The sequence below is a fragment of the Brachionichthys hirsutus genome, chromosome 19 (assembly GCF_040956055.1).
Source record: "Brachionichthys hirsutus isolate HB-005 chromosome 19, CSIRO-AGI_Bhir_v1, whole genome shotgun sequence".
Classification (NCBI taxonomy): Eukaryota; Metazoa; Chordata; class Actinopteri; order Lophiiformes; family Brachionichthyidae; genus Brachionichthys; species Brachionichthys hirsutus.
Window position 1 is genome coordinate 651,539 of NC_090915.1, and position 12,262 is coordinate 663,800.

At 44.4% G+C, this 12,262-nt stretch overlaps 1 protein-coding gene across 1 annotated transcript in view; it reads left to right on the forward strand.

Annotated features, from left to right (window-relative positions):
• The window catches only part of LOC137908775 (transcription factor 4-like), a 181,087-nt gene that overhangs the window by 76,022 nt on the left and 92,803 nt on the right, over positions 1-12,262 (forward strand).

A 12,262-nucleotide genomic window follows, 5' to 3' on the forward strand; every position in this document is an offset into this window, starting at 1 on the left:
GGTCTGCTGATCTGAGGTCAGTGCTGATCTGAGGTCAGTGTTGATCCGAGGTCAGTGTTGATCCGAGGTCAGTGTTGATCTGAGGTCAGTGCTGATCTGAGGTCAGCTGATCTGAGGTCAGTGCTGACCTGAGGTCAGTGGTGATCTGAGGTCAGTGCTGATCTGAGGTCAGTGTTGATCCGAGGTCAGTGCTGATCCGAGGTCAGTGCTGATCTGAGGTCTGCTGATCTGAGGTCAGTGTTGATCTGAGGTCTGTGCTGATCTGAGGTCAGTGCTGATCCGAGGTCAGTGCTGACCTCAGATCAACACTGACCTGAGATCAGTGCTGACCTGAGGTCAGTGCTGATCCGAGGTCAGTGCTGATCCGAGGTCAGTGTTGATCCGAGGTCAGTGTTGATCTGAGGTCAGTGCTGATCTGAGGTCAGCTGATCTGAGGTCAGTGCTGACCTGAGGTCAGTGGTGATCTGAGGTCAGTGCTGATCTGAGGTCAGTGTTGATCCGAGGTCAGTGCTGATCCGAGGTCAGTGCTGATCTGAGGTCTGCTGATCTGAGGTCAGTGTTGATCTGAGGTCTGTGCTGATCTGAGGTCAGTGCTGATCCGAGGTCAGTGCTGATCTGATGTCAGCTGATCTGAGGTCAGTGTTGATCTGAGGTCAGTGGTGATCCGAGGTCAGTGCTGATCCGAGGTCAGTGCTGATCCGAGGTCAGTGCTGATCTGAGGTCTGCTGATCTGAGGTCAGTGTTGATCTGAGGTCTGTGCTGATCTGAGGTCAGTGGTGATCTGAGGTCAGTGTTGATCCGAGGTCAGTGCTGATCCGAGGTCAGTGGTGATCTGAGGTCAGTGCTGATCTGAGGTCAGTGTTGATCTGAGGTCTGTGCTGATCTGAGGTCAGTGCTGATCTGAGGTCAATGGTAATCTGAGGTCAGTGTTGATCCGAGGTCAGTGTTGATCCGAGGTCTGCTGATCTGAGGTCAGTGGTGATCCGAGGTCAGTGGTGATCTGAGGTCAGTGCTGATCTGAGGTCAGTGTTGATCCGAGGTCAGTGCTTATCAGAGGTCAGTGCTGATCTGAAGTCTGCTGATCTGAGGTCAGTGTTGATCTGAGGTCAGTGCTGATCTGAGGTCAGTGTTGATCTGAGGTCAGTGCTGATCTGAGGTCAATGGTGAACTGAGGTCAGTGTTGGAGGATGCTCAGCTTTCTGCATCTCCCTTCGTCCCTGGAGTCAGACTAGCGACTGAAGCGAGCCTCACATCAGCCTGCAGAAGAAAAGTAAACGAGTCAGTGAGATGTCTATGAAGGAGTCAAATTGATCAAGCAGTTGTTTTTGACTCGGCATCGCTTACACAGTCCGTGTGACCTTTGTGTTGTATTGAAACTGCATTGTGGATGCTGCCGGGGCCTTCAGCACAGTCAGCAGAGATCACTGGTCTTAAAGGGGACCTCTCGCTTCACCTCTTTCTTCTTGCTATTTGTCGCGGGGAAGGCTCTGCGTGCATCCTGAGAACATGAAGGGCGGTTCCAGCTCACGCCGTAGGACATTTAATCCCTGCTCGCTGATAGAACCTGTAGATTCTAGCGGTTAATGAGTTGGTCTGAGTCACATTTGCTGAGATGAATATATGTGGAAACGCCATCGGAGTTAAAGCTGATCTAAACAGATGAGATAACATTGTTATACCCGGCGCTACTGCGAGTATCGCGTGTGATTGTGACCACGGCGATGATGCAGGCAGCGGAACCAGCAGACCACGGAGTTGCGTGTTCTTTTTTTTCAGCCCTCTAACTTTGGTTGATTTGTGTTCACCAGTGGTGATGCCAGGTGTCGGCTCGGCTCGGCTCGGGGCGGGGCTTTCCACACGGACCATACGCACCCATTAGAAGCTCCTCGTTGATCATTGAGGACGTTTACAGATGTTGGCGTTTGATTCTGCGGCTGCTGAACGAATCCGACAGAGGCGAGTCGTTTGATGACCACCTTCAGGGTTCTGAGACGAAATGATCGCATCCGTTCCAGTCGAGCCACAGGCTGCCGTCACAAGTCGGATGCTGTCGTTCTTTTCATCTTGAGCATGTAGTAATCTGAATGAATCCTCGCCGTGATGGACCTCACAGATCGTTTAAATCGTTTAAAGGCGCAATAATGCTAATTTACAGTAGCTTCTTTACAATATACCGGTCACAGCTGCAGTACAACTTTTCACAGACAATGATGATAAAGGTTTTATTGCACATGTTGCTGCAGAGCGGCAAATGTCGCCTCGTTTAAAATGTAGTTTTATACAAAACTATGTATAAATGGATAGCAGCTGAATATATTTTGATGGAATATACAGTTTATTGCTGTGGTCTTCTAAATGTGTACTAATGTATTCTTTACAATGTGGTATTGTCCACAGTTCTGTCAGTAAACGACTGTGTATTTACAGTATGTTATACAAAACTACTTCAATTCCCAGAAACTCAGGTTAATCAGTGTCAAGAAAATGGAATTCAAGAAACCAGATGTCATCCGATCAGACATTCAGAAAGGTGCTCCGGATCAGGAGCCTATTTGGGATCTATTCGTGATTACTTGTCGGAATAATACATTTATTATTTGTTTCTTCGCTATAAGATGACACAAAACTACTCGATGGGTTTCTAAGAAACGTGTGGAATCAATGAGTATTGGCATGGAAATGGTAACTCCTAATGCAGATCTCGCTCAAGGGCCGGTAGGGTCCGGGCGAGCATTCTATGCAGGATCTGTTAGGATTCTCATGCTGAGGGGCTATTCGAGACATATGCTAACGTTAGCGTGGACTCTGAGCTGGTCTCCATAAACCTTCGGACAGGACCTGGTTCCTTTATAGCTACACTGCCCTCAGTCCTTTCGCCGTATCATACGTATCCGTCATACCCACACACTTAAGACGTGAACAGAGTACAGAGGATGTACGAAGTGAACATAACCCGTTAGCTACGACCGTAGCGCCGGCGCTATTGTGGTCTATGCCCGGTGTTACAGGAATAATGCACCGGACAAGAGACTGACTTTGACCAGCAGGTGGTGTTGGTGCCACGGCCCGGTGCGCCCTCGCCATCCTTAGGTAGAGGGTGAAAGCAGAAAGTGTCAAGCTTCTTTGAGCTGGACCAATGAGCATGGCTCATGGAATCACACTCGGGTTGGACTCCGACTCGGGTCCAGCGTTGTGGAGCGGAAACCAAAGCGTCCGTTGACGAAACGCTACGAAAGGACTGTTGAAGTCGCAGAATCTGGCGTCAAACAGTTACAGTGATTAAAAAATGAAAGACGCCGGCATACATGTTGAGTTTTTAATGAGGTGAAAGTAATAAGAGCCATTTTAAATACTTTAATTTGAGAACTTGTTTGACACACGTACGCGGAGGGATCTCTAACAGGACGCTTGTTCTGGTTCGGAGGTGAACGCCACTGGAGCGGCCAGCAAAACTAAGTGATGGACGGCGGGGCCAAATCTGGTTGCTCGGGGCAACCGGGCAACCGTGACTGTCGAGCCTTGTGAATGAAAAGAGGACAGAAAGGAGAATGAGGGAGATAAAAGGGAAGCAGAACGTTTGGCATTTGAAGGACGGCTTGTCGTTTTCAGACTGTAACAGTGAAATGACCTTCCTGTCTTTGGTTCTGATCTTTCTCATTCTGTTCAAATGACGGCTTTGGCCCTGAAATTCAAACACACACACACACACACACACATCAATAGAAAGAGCTGGTCTCCCTGCCGCATGCCAAGTGTGTCAGCAGTTTGGATGCGGCGGTCTTTTCCGCCGCTGCTGGTCTGGTTTGAACGCGTCTCATTCATCGTTGGGTTGTTGAATGTGTTCAACAGGAGCCACTTGGATGAGAAGGGAAACGTCTTCAACCAAACTTAAGCAGTCCAGTTGACTCTTCTTCTTTTTGCGCTTCGTGATTTCGGTTCAACAGTTTTTCATGGATTCATCCCTTCGAGCAGGAATCTGTTATCTATTATCTCACGTCGCTGATGTTAGCCGCGTGTTTCATTTGTTCAGGAATAGGACTGACTTCACAATGTCTGCTATATTCATTCAAACACTACAACTATTCTTGTTTATTTATAATTTATACTGTTTGTTTTTACTGAATCACGCAGTAATTTATACATTTTCATTAATACATCCATTCAGTAGACAATAAGTTCATCTATTGTTATCTCCATCCATCCGTCGGCGCCCATCTTGTATTTATATCCACCTCTCTTATCCAGCTGCAGCCTTTGTCTGAGGCTACGGCAAACCGTAGGGGACAAAACTGTGAGATAAATCAAACATTATTGCCTCACAGGCCATTTTTCTTCTGGGCTTCTGTCAAATGATCCCGTTACTCAGTCTGAATGGCTCCTGATGGAAATTGTTTGAAAATGGCAGATAAATTTACATCCTGGGCCGAAGTCCAAAAATCCAGGCTTCATCCCCGGCTGTTAAAACAACACTTAGAAGGGAGGATGAGCTCGCGCGCTAGCAGCAGGACGATTTCCAATGACCCCCCCCCCCCCGTTTACTCCACAGCTCTCTGACCAATCTAAATAGGCGTGGGCCGTGGGAGATTTGAGGTAATTTAGCTTCTGGCTGCAGTTTGTTAGAGAGTATTTAAGTTTTGAATATATGCATCATAATGCTGTTACTGCCACAAATCTGCAAAAGTCCCTGCAGCTGCGCGCCCAAACATGTTGCTGTATAATCAAAGCAAACGGCCTCCCCCTCCAGTGGTTGAGCTGATGCTATCAGGCTGGCCTTAACCAGCAGACACAGACTCACACATGCATTCTGTTTGACTTTGTCTCACGGAAACACAATGTCAAGCAAAGAATTGTTAATCCTGTGAATGGATTTTTGATTCTTGTCACTTCCTGCTACAAAGTGCAGTCACCACGGCGACTCCGGACACAGTTTCATGTTGCCTTTAACTTTATTACCAAACGTATCATCTCATGGCCTTTCTAGATTTTGAGACTTCTACTTCAGAATTTAGAGCCGATAGATACAATCCATCACACGCATCTGCATTTTCCATGAAAGAGGCCCAGTGATGTTCGGGGGGGGGGGGGGGGGGTTACTGGACAGTCTTTAATACAGATGAGTGCCTGCATGCATCCCGTATAAACAGGGAAGCTGAAATGGGGGGTGGGAAACATGGCCACGGTGGCGCAGTGGTAAGCGCTGTTGCCTCACAGCGAGATGGTCGCGGGTTCGTCTCCGACTTGTGTCCATTCTGTGAGGAGTTTGCATGTTCTCCCTGCGTGGGTTCTCTCCGGGTTCTCTCCGTGTCTGCGTGGGTTCTCTCCGGGTTCTCCCCGTGTCTGCGTGGGTTCTTTCTGGGTTCTCTCAGTGTCTGCGTGGGTTCTCCCCCCCGGGTTCTCCCCGTGTCTGCGTGGGTTCTCTCCGGGTTCTCTCCGTGTCTGCGTGGGTTCTCTCTGGGTTCTCCCCGTGTCTGCGTGGGTTCTCTCTGGGTTCTCTCCGTGTCTGCGTGGGTTCTCTCTGGGTTCTCCCCGTGTCTGCGTGGGTTCTCCCCCCCGGGTTCTCCCCGTGTCTGCGTGGGTTCTCTCCGGGTTCTCCCCGTGTCTGCGTGGGTTCTCTCCAGGTTCTCTCCGTGTCTGCGTGGGTTCTCTCTGGGTTCTCCCCGTGCCTGCGTGGGTTCTCTCCGGGTTCTCCTAGGCTGGTTGGTGACACTAAATTGCCCGTAGGTGTGAGTGTGTGTGTGGCTGATTGTCTGTCTCTGTGTTGCCCGGTGATGAACTGGCGGCTTGTCCAGGGTGTAGCCCCGCCTCTCGCCCATTGACTGCTGGGATTGGCTCCAGCTTGGCCCGCGACCCGATGACGGAATAAGCGGTTGGGACAATGAATGAATATTTGAAATTTGTATTTGAATGTCAGGCTCATATAAATATGTATCTAAATACGCTGGAGAGACTCTGTCTCTCGGCTGGCCCGGGAACGCCTGGGACCCCCTTGGGACCCCCTGGGACCCCCCCTTGGGACCCCCCTTGGGAGCGCTGGAGGAGGTGGCTGGGGAGAGGGAAGTCTGGAAGTCGCTACTGAGACTGTTGCCTCATGAAGGCAACGCTTATTACCAGATCTCGAGTTGACTGATCCATTATAAACACGAGCTTTGTGATTGATTATTGATTATTGATTATTGATTTACTGGGAGGCATCCTAGGTTCCTGTAGGCCAGCGATTTGCAGTGGATCCATAAAAACAACATCATAGGCCTCTTCTATTAATGACCCCCCCCATTGATCGTGATTGGTTGCCTGACTTCCTGGCTATCACGCCACCTGCAGGGCAAACCTTCGCTCTCCTCTCCAGACTGTTCCTCGCTCCACTGCTGGTTTTATGGGGATCTATCGCCTCCTCTCCCACAGCCACAGCAGAAACGCTGTCCGGGGCCGGCGACCCCCCCACACGCCCCCGCTGGGCGGCTCCGCTGGGCGGCTTCTCTGTGGCAGCGATCTGAAGCCGCCGAAAGGGACATGTTGACGACATAAGTCCACATCATCTGGATGAGAGAGGAAGATTTTCCCTCTCTCTTTCTCTCTCCCTCTCCCTCTCCCTCTCCCTCTCTCCCTCCCTCCCTCCCTCTCTCCCTCTCTCTCTCTCTTCTCAGCCACACCAAAGCAGGCTTGTCATCCAGTTATCAGATCAGTAGTTTGGTCGCAGGCCGGCAGCAGCAGCAGCCTGGATGTGTGGTTAGGGTGGAATGCAACATAAAAAAAGAAAACCTTAAACCTTCACACACACACACACACACACACACACGCACGCATTAAAACCGCAGCGCCGCTTGGCATTACAAACAAGCGCGAGCTGTGTCCACTGTCCGTCTGCAGGTGTGTGTCCTCCACAGCTTCCTGTTCACTGCTCGCCAACACTCACTGACCTCTGACCTCCATGTTTCTCATGTTGCCCTCAGGCCACATGAGAAACAGCTGATTGGCATCTGATATAAACAGGTTGAATGCTTTGCAGAGCGTGTCTGGAACATATCAGTGACTCGGTTTCTGGTCCCTGTAAAGTTTGCTTGCTTATTGATTACAATAAGAACGTGCAGACAGGGCCGTAGTCTGACCTCTGACCTCTGTTCTTTGTTCTTTATTCTTTTCCCTTACTACCTTTTGGAGGGGCGACTTAAGGGCCAGCAAAGGGCAGCAGACAAACCTTTGTAGTTCCTGTATGTGGCAGGGAAGGAGGCTTTGTTGTGTGAAATGTTCCAGTGGTTTGATCGATGTATGGCCAGATGTGGTTGCTAAGGCGACGCCGCTGTAAACAGCAGGCAGGTGAAGGCCGGACCTTTGCATCACCGTGAATTTGTTGCACTTCTTTGAACGGCCGACGCTAACGTGTGACGTTGTTCTCTCCGCTCCTTCTGTTTTACTTACATTTTATTTTCCGTCTGCGGTTCGTGGCACTGAGTCACAGTCAGGGCGAAACAAGTGACGGAAATGTGGAATTAATTTATCATTCCTCTCTCTCCTCTCTCTCAACCCGTTTTTCTCTACTTCTCATTCACTCTCTTTTCAGTGTGTGTGTGTGTGTGTGTGTTGTATGTGTACATGTGGACAACTGTCCTCATCCCCTCCGGCTGGCCCAAGGTTTCTTTGCGTGGGCTTTTCAGAGGAATTTGGTTTCCAAGGACTTTTCTGACCAATGGTCTGGCGGCAGGAAGTACGAGCCCCCAACAGTTGTTCTGAGCACGGGCCAGCTAGACTGCTTTTAACAACGCATGCACTGTTGTTGTTCCTGACTGGCACAAACTTGATCTGAACTTGTTCTCAGGTTTTAATGTAAAGGCTGAGGGTGAACAAAATAGAAGGATTAAAGGACTGGAGGAACAGAGAGAAAAAGATGAAAAGAGACACCTGTAAGATAATTGGCTAATAACAAAGTCGCACCTCCGTGCTATTGGATAGACATGACCAGCTGACTGCTCCGGACAGCGACAGCAGGAAATGAAGACTTACTCTGCATGAGGTGTGACTAAATGAATGAACTATGGCAGAAGTATAAAATGACGGCTATTCTTTGTTTATACAAATGGAGGTTGATGATGCTGCACGTGCGCAACATATCGTGCTACACACTTTTACCCTTATTGCGGGGAGAGTACTCTGAACAAGGACCCATTCATGACTAGATCACTAGACACGGACACGATAAATGTGATTTTATTAAAACTATTTCAAGGTTCCTTCAGTCTGTGCCTTATTTTAGAAGCAAATCCAATTCCACGATGTCTTCTGATGTGTGTTCATCAATGAAATCAACCGGCCACGGTATTCAGAGGGGAACAAGCAGAAAGAGGATTAACGCTTTACAGGATCAACTTATTGAAGCAGAGAGAACATGCAGGGACCAGTCTGTTCTTCAGCTCAAGATGCTCCATCTTTACTCCATCTTTACTCCATCTTTACTCCATCTTTACTCCATCTATACTTCATCTTTACTCCATCTTTACTCCATCTTTACTCCATCTTTACTCCATCTTTACTTCCTCTTTACTCCATCTATACTTCATCTTTACTCCATCTTTACTCCATCTTTACTCCATCTTTACTCCATCTTTACTTCCTCTTTACTCCATCTATACTTCATCTTTACTTCATCTATACTTCATCTTTACTCCATCTTTACTTCATCTATACTTCATCTTTACTTCCTCTTTACTCCATCTATACTTCATCTTTACTTCATCTATACTTCATCTTTACTCCATCTATACTCCATCTTTACTCAATCTATACTCCATCTTTACTCCATCTTTACTCCATCTCTACTCCATCTTTACTCCATCTATACTTCATCTTTACGCCATCTTTACTTCATCTATACTTCATCTATACTTCATCTTTACTCCATCTTTACTCAATCTATACTCCATCTTTACTCCATCTTTACTCCATCTCTACTCCATCTTTACTCCATCTATACTTCATCTTTACTCCATCTTTACTCCATCTTTACTCCATCTTTACTCCATCTATACTTCATCTTTACTCCATCTATACTCCATCTTTATTCCATCTTTACTCCATCTTTACTCCATCTATACTTCATCTTTACTCCATTTTTACTCCATCTATACTCCATCTTTACTCCATCTATACTCCATCTTTACTCCATCTATACTTCATCTTTACTCCATCTTTACTCCATCTATACTCCATCTTTACTCCATCTTTACTCCATCTATACTCCATCTTTACTCCATCTTTACTCCATCTATACTCCATCTTTACTCCATCTTTACTCCATCTATACTTCATCTTTACTCCATCTTTACTCCATCTATACTCCATCTTTACTCCATCTTTACTCCATCTATACTCCATCTTTACTCCATCTTTACTCCATCTATACTCCATCTTTACTCCATCTTTACTCCATCTATAGTTCATCTTTACTCCATCTTTACTCCATCTATAGTTCATCTTTACTCCATCTTTACTCCATCTATACTTCATCTTTACTCCATCTTTACTCCATCTATACTTCCTCTTTACTCCATCTTTACTCCATCTATACTTCCTCTTTACTCCATCTTTACTCCATCTATACTTAATCTTTACTTCCACTTTACTCCATCTATACTTCATCTATACTTCATCTTTACTCCATCTTTACTCCATCTTTACTCCATCTTTACTCTATCTATACTCCATCTTTACTCCATCTTTACTCCATCTTTACTCCATCTTTACTCCATCTATACTTCATCTTTACTCCATCTTTACTCCATCTTTACTCCATCTTTACTCCATCTTTACTTCCTCTTTACTCCATCTATACTTCATCTTTACTCCATCTTTACTCCATCTTTACTCCATCTTTACTCCATCTTTACTTCCTCTTTACTCCATCTATACTTCATCTTTACTTCATCTATACTTCATCTTTACTCCATCTTTACTTCATCTATACTTCATCTTTACTTCCTCTTTACTCCATCTATACTTCATCTTTACTTCATCTATACTTCATCTTTACTCCATCTATACTCCATCTTTACTCAATCTATACTCCATCTTTACTCCATCTTTACTCCATCTCTACTCCATCTTTACTCCATCTATACTTCATCTTTACGCCATCTTTACTTCATCTATACTTCATCTATACTTTATCTTTACTCCATCTTTACTCAATCTATACTCCATCTTTACTCCATCTTTACTCCATCTCTACTCCATCTTTACTCCATCTATACTTCATCTTTACTCCATCTTTACTCCATCTTTACTCCATCTATACTCCATCTTTATTCCATCTTTACTCCATCTTTACTCCATCTATACTTCATCTTTACTCCATTTTTACTCCATCTATACTCCATCTTTACTCCATCTATACTCCATCTTTACTCCATCTATACTTCATCTTTACTCCATCTTTACTCCATCTATACTCCATCTTTACTCCATCTATACTCCATCTTTACTCCATCTTTACTCCATCTATACTCCATCTATACTCCATCTTTACTCCATCTTTACTTCATCTTTACTCCATCCATACTTCATCTTTACTCCATCTTTACTCCATCTATACTTCATCTTTACTTCCTCTTTACTCCATCTTTACTCCATCTATACTTCATCTTTACTTCCTCTTTACTCCATCTTTACTCCATCTTTACTCAATCTATACTTCCTCTTTACTTCATCTTTACTCAATCTTTATTCCATCTTTACTCCATCTATACTTCATCTTTACTCCATCTTTACTCCATCTATACTCCATCTTTACTCCATCTATACTTCATCTTTACTCCATCTTTACTCCATCTATACTCCATCTATACTTCATCTATACTTCATCTTTACTTCCTCTTTACTCCATCTATACTTCATCTTTACTCAATCTATACTTCCTCTTTACTTCATCTTTACTCCATCTATACTCAATCTTTACTCCATCTTTACTCCATCTATACTTCATCTTTACTTCCTCTTTACTCCATCTTTACTCCATCTTTACTCCATCTATACTTCCTCTTTACTCCATCTTTACTCCATCTATACTTCATCTTTACTTCCTCTTTACTCCATCTATACTTCATCTTTACTTCATCTATACTTCATCTTTACTCCACCTTTACTCATCTATACTCCATCTTTACTCCATCTTTACTCCATCTATACTCCATCTTTACTCCATCTATACTCCATCTTTACTCCATCTTTACTCCATCTATACTCCATCTTTACTCCATCTATACTTCATCTTTACTCCATCTTTACTCCATCTATACTTCCTCTTTACTTCATCTTTACTCCATCTTTACTCCATCTATACTCCATCTTTACTCCATCTTTACTCCATCTATACTCCATCTATACTCCATCTTTACTCCATCTTTACTCCATCTTTACTTCATCTTTACTCCATCTTTACTCCATCTTTACTCCATCTTTACTCCATCTTTACTCCATCTTTACTTCCTCTTTACTCCATCTATACTTCATCTTTACTTCATCTATACTTCATCTTTACTCCATCTTTACTTCATCTATACTTCATCTTTACTTCCTCTTTACTCCATCTATACTTCATCTTTACTTCATCTATACTTCATCTTTACTCCATCTATACTCCATCTTTACTCAATCTATACTCCATCTTTACTCCATCTTTACTCCATCTCTACTCCATCTTTACTCCATCTATACTTCATCTTTACGCCATCTTTACTTCATCTATACTTCATCTATACTTTATCTTTACTCCATCTTTACTCAATCTATACTCCATCTTTACTCCATCTTTACTCCATCTCTACTCCATCTTTACTCCATCTATACTTCATCTTTACTCCATCTTTACTCCATCTTTACTCCATCTATACTCCATCTTTATTCCATCTTTACTCCATCTTTACTCCATCTATACTTCATCTTTACTCCATTTTTACTCCATCTATACTCCATCTTTACTCCATCTATACTCCATCTTTACTCCATCTATACTTCATCTTTACTCCATCTTTACTCCATCTATACTCCATCTTTACTCCATCTATACTCCATCTTTACTCCATCTTTACTCCATCTATACTCCATCTATACTCCATCTTTACTCCATCTTTACTTCATCTTTACTCCATCCATACTTCATCTTTACTCCATCTTTACTCCATCTATACTTCATCTTTACTTCCTCTTTACTCCATCTTTACTCCATCTATACTTCATCTTTACTTCCTCTTTACTCCATCTTTACTCCATCTTT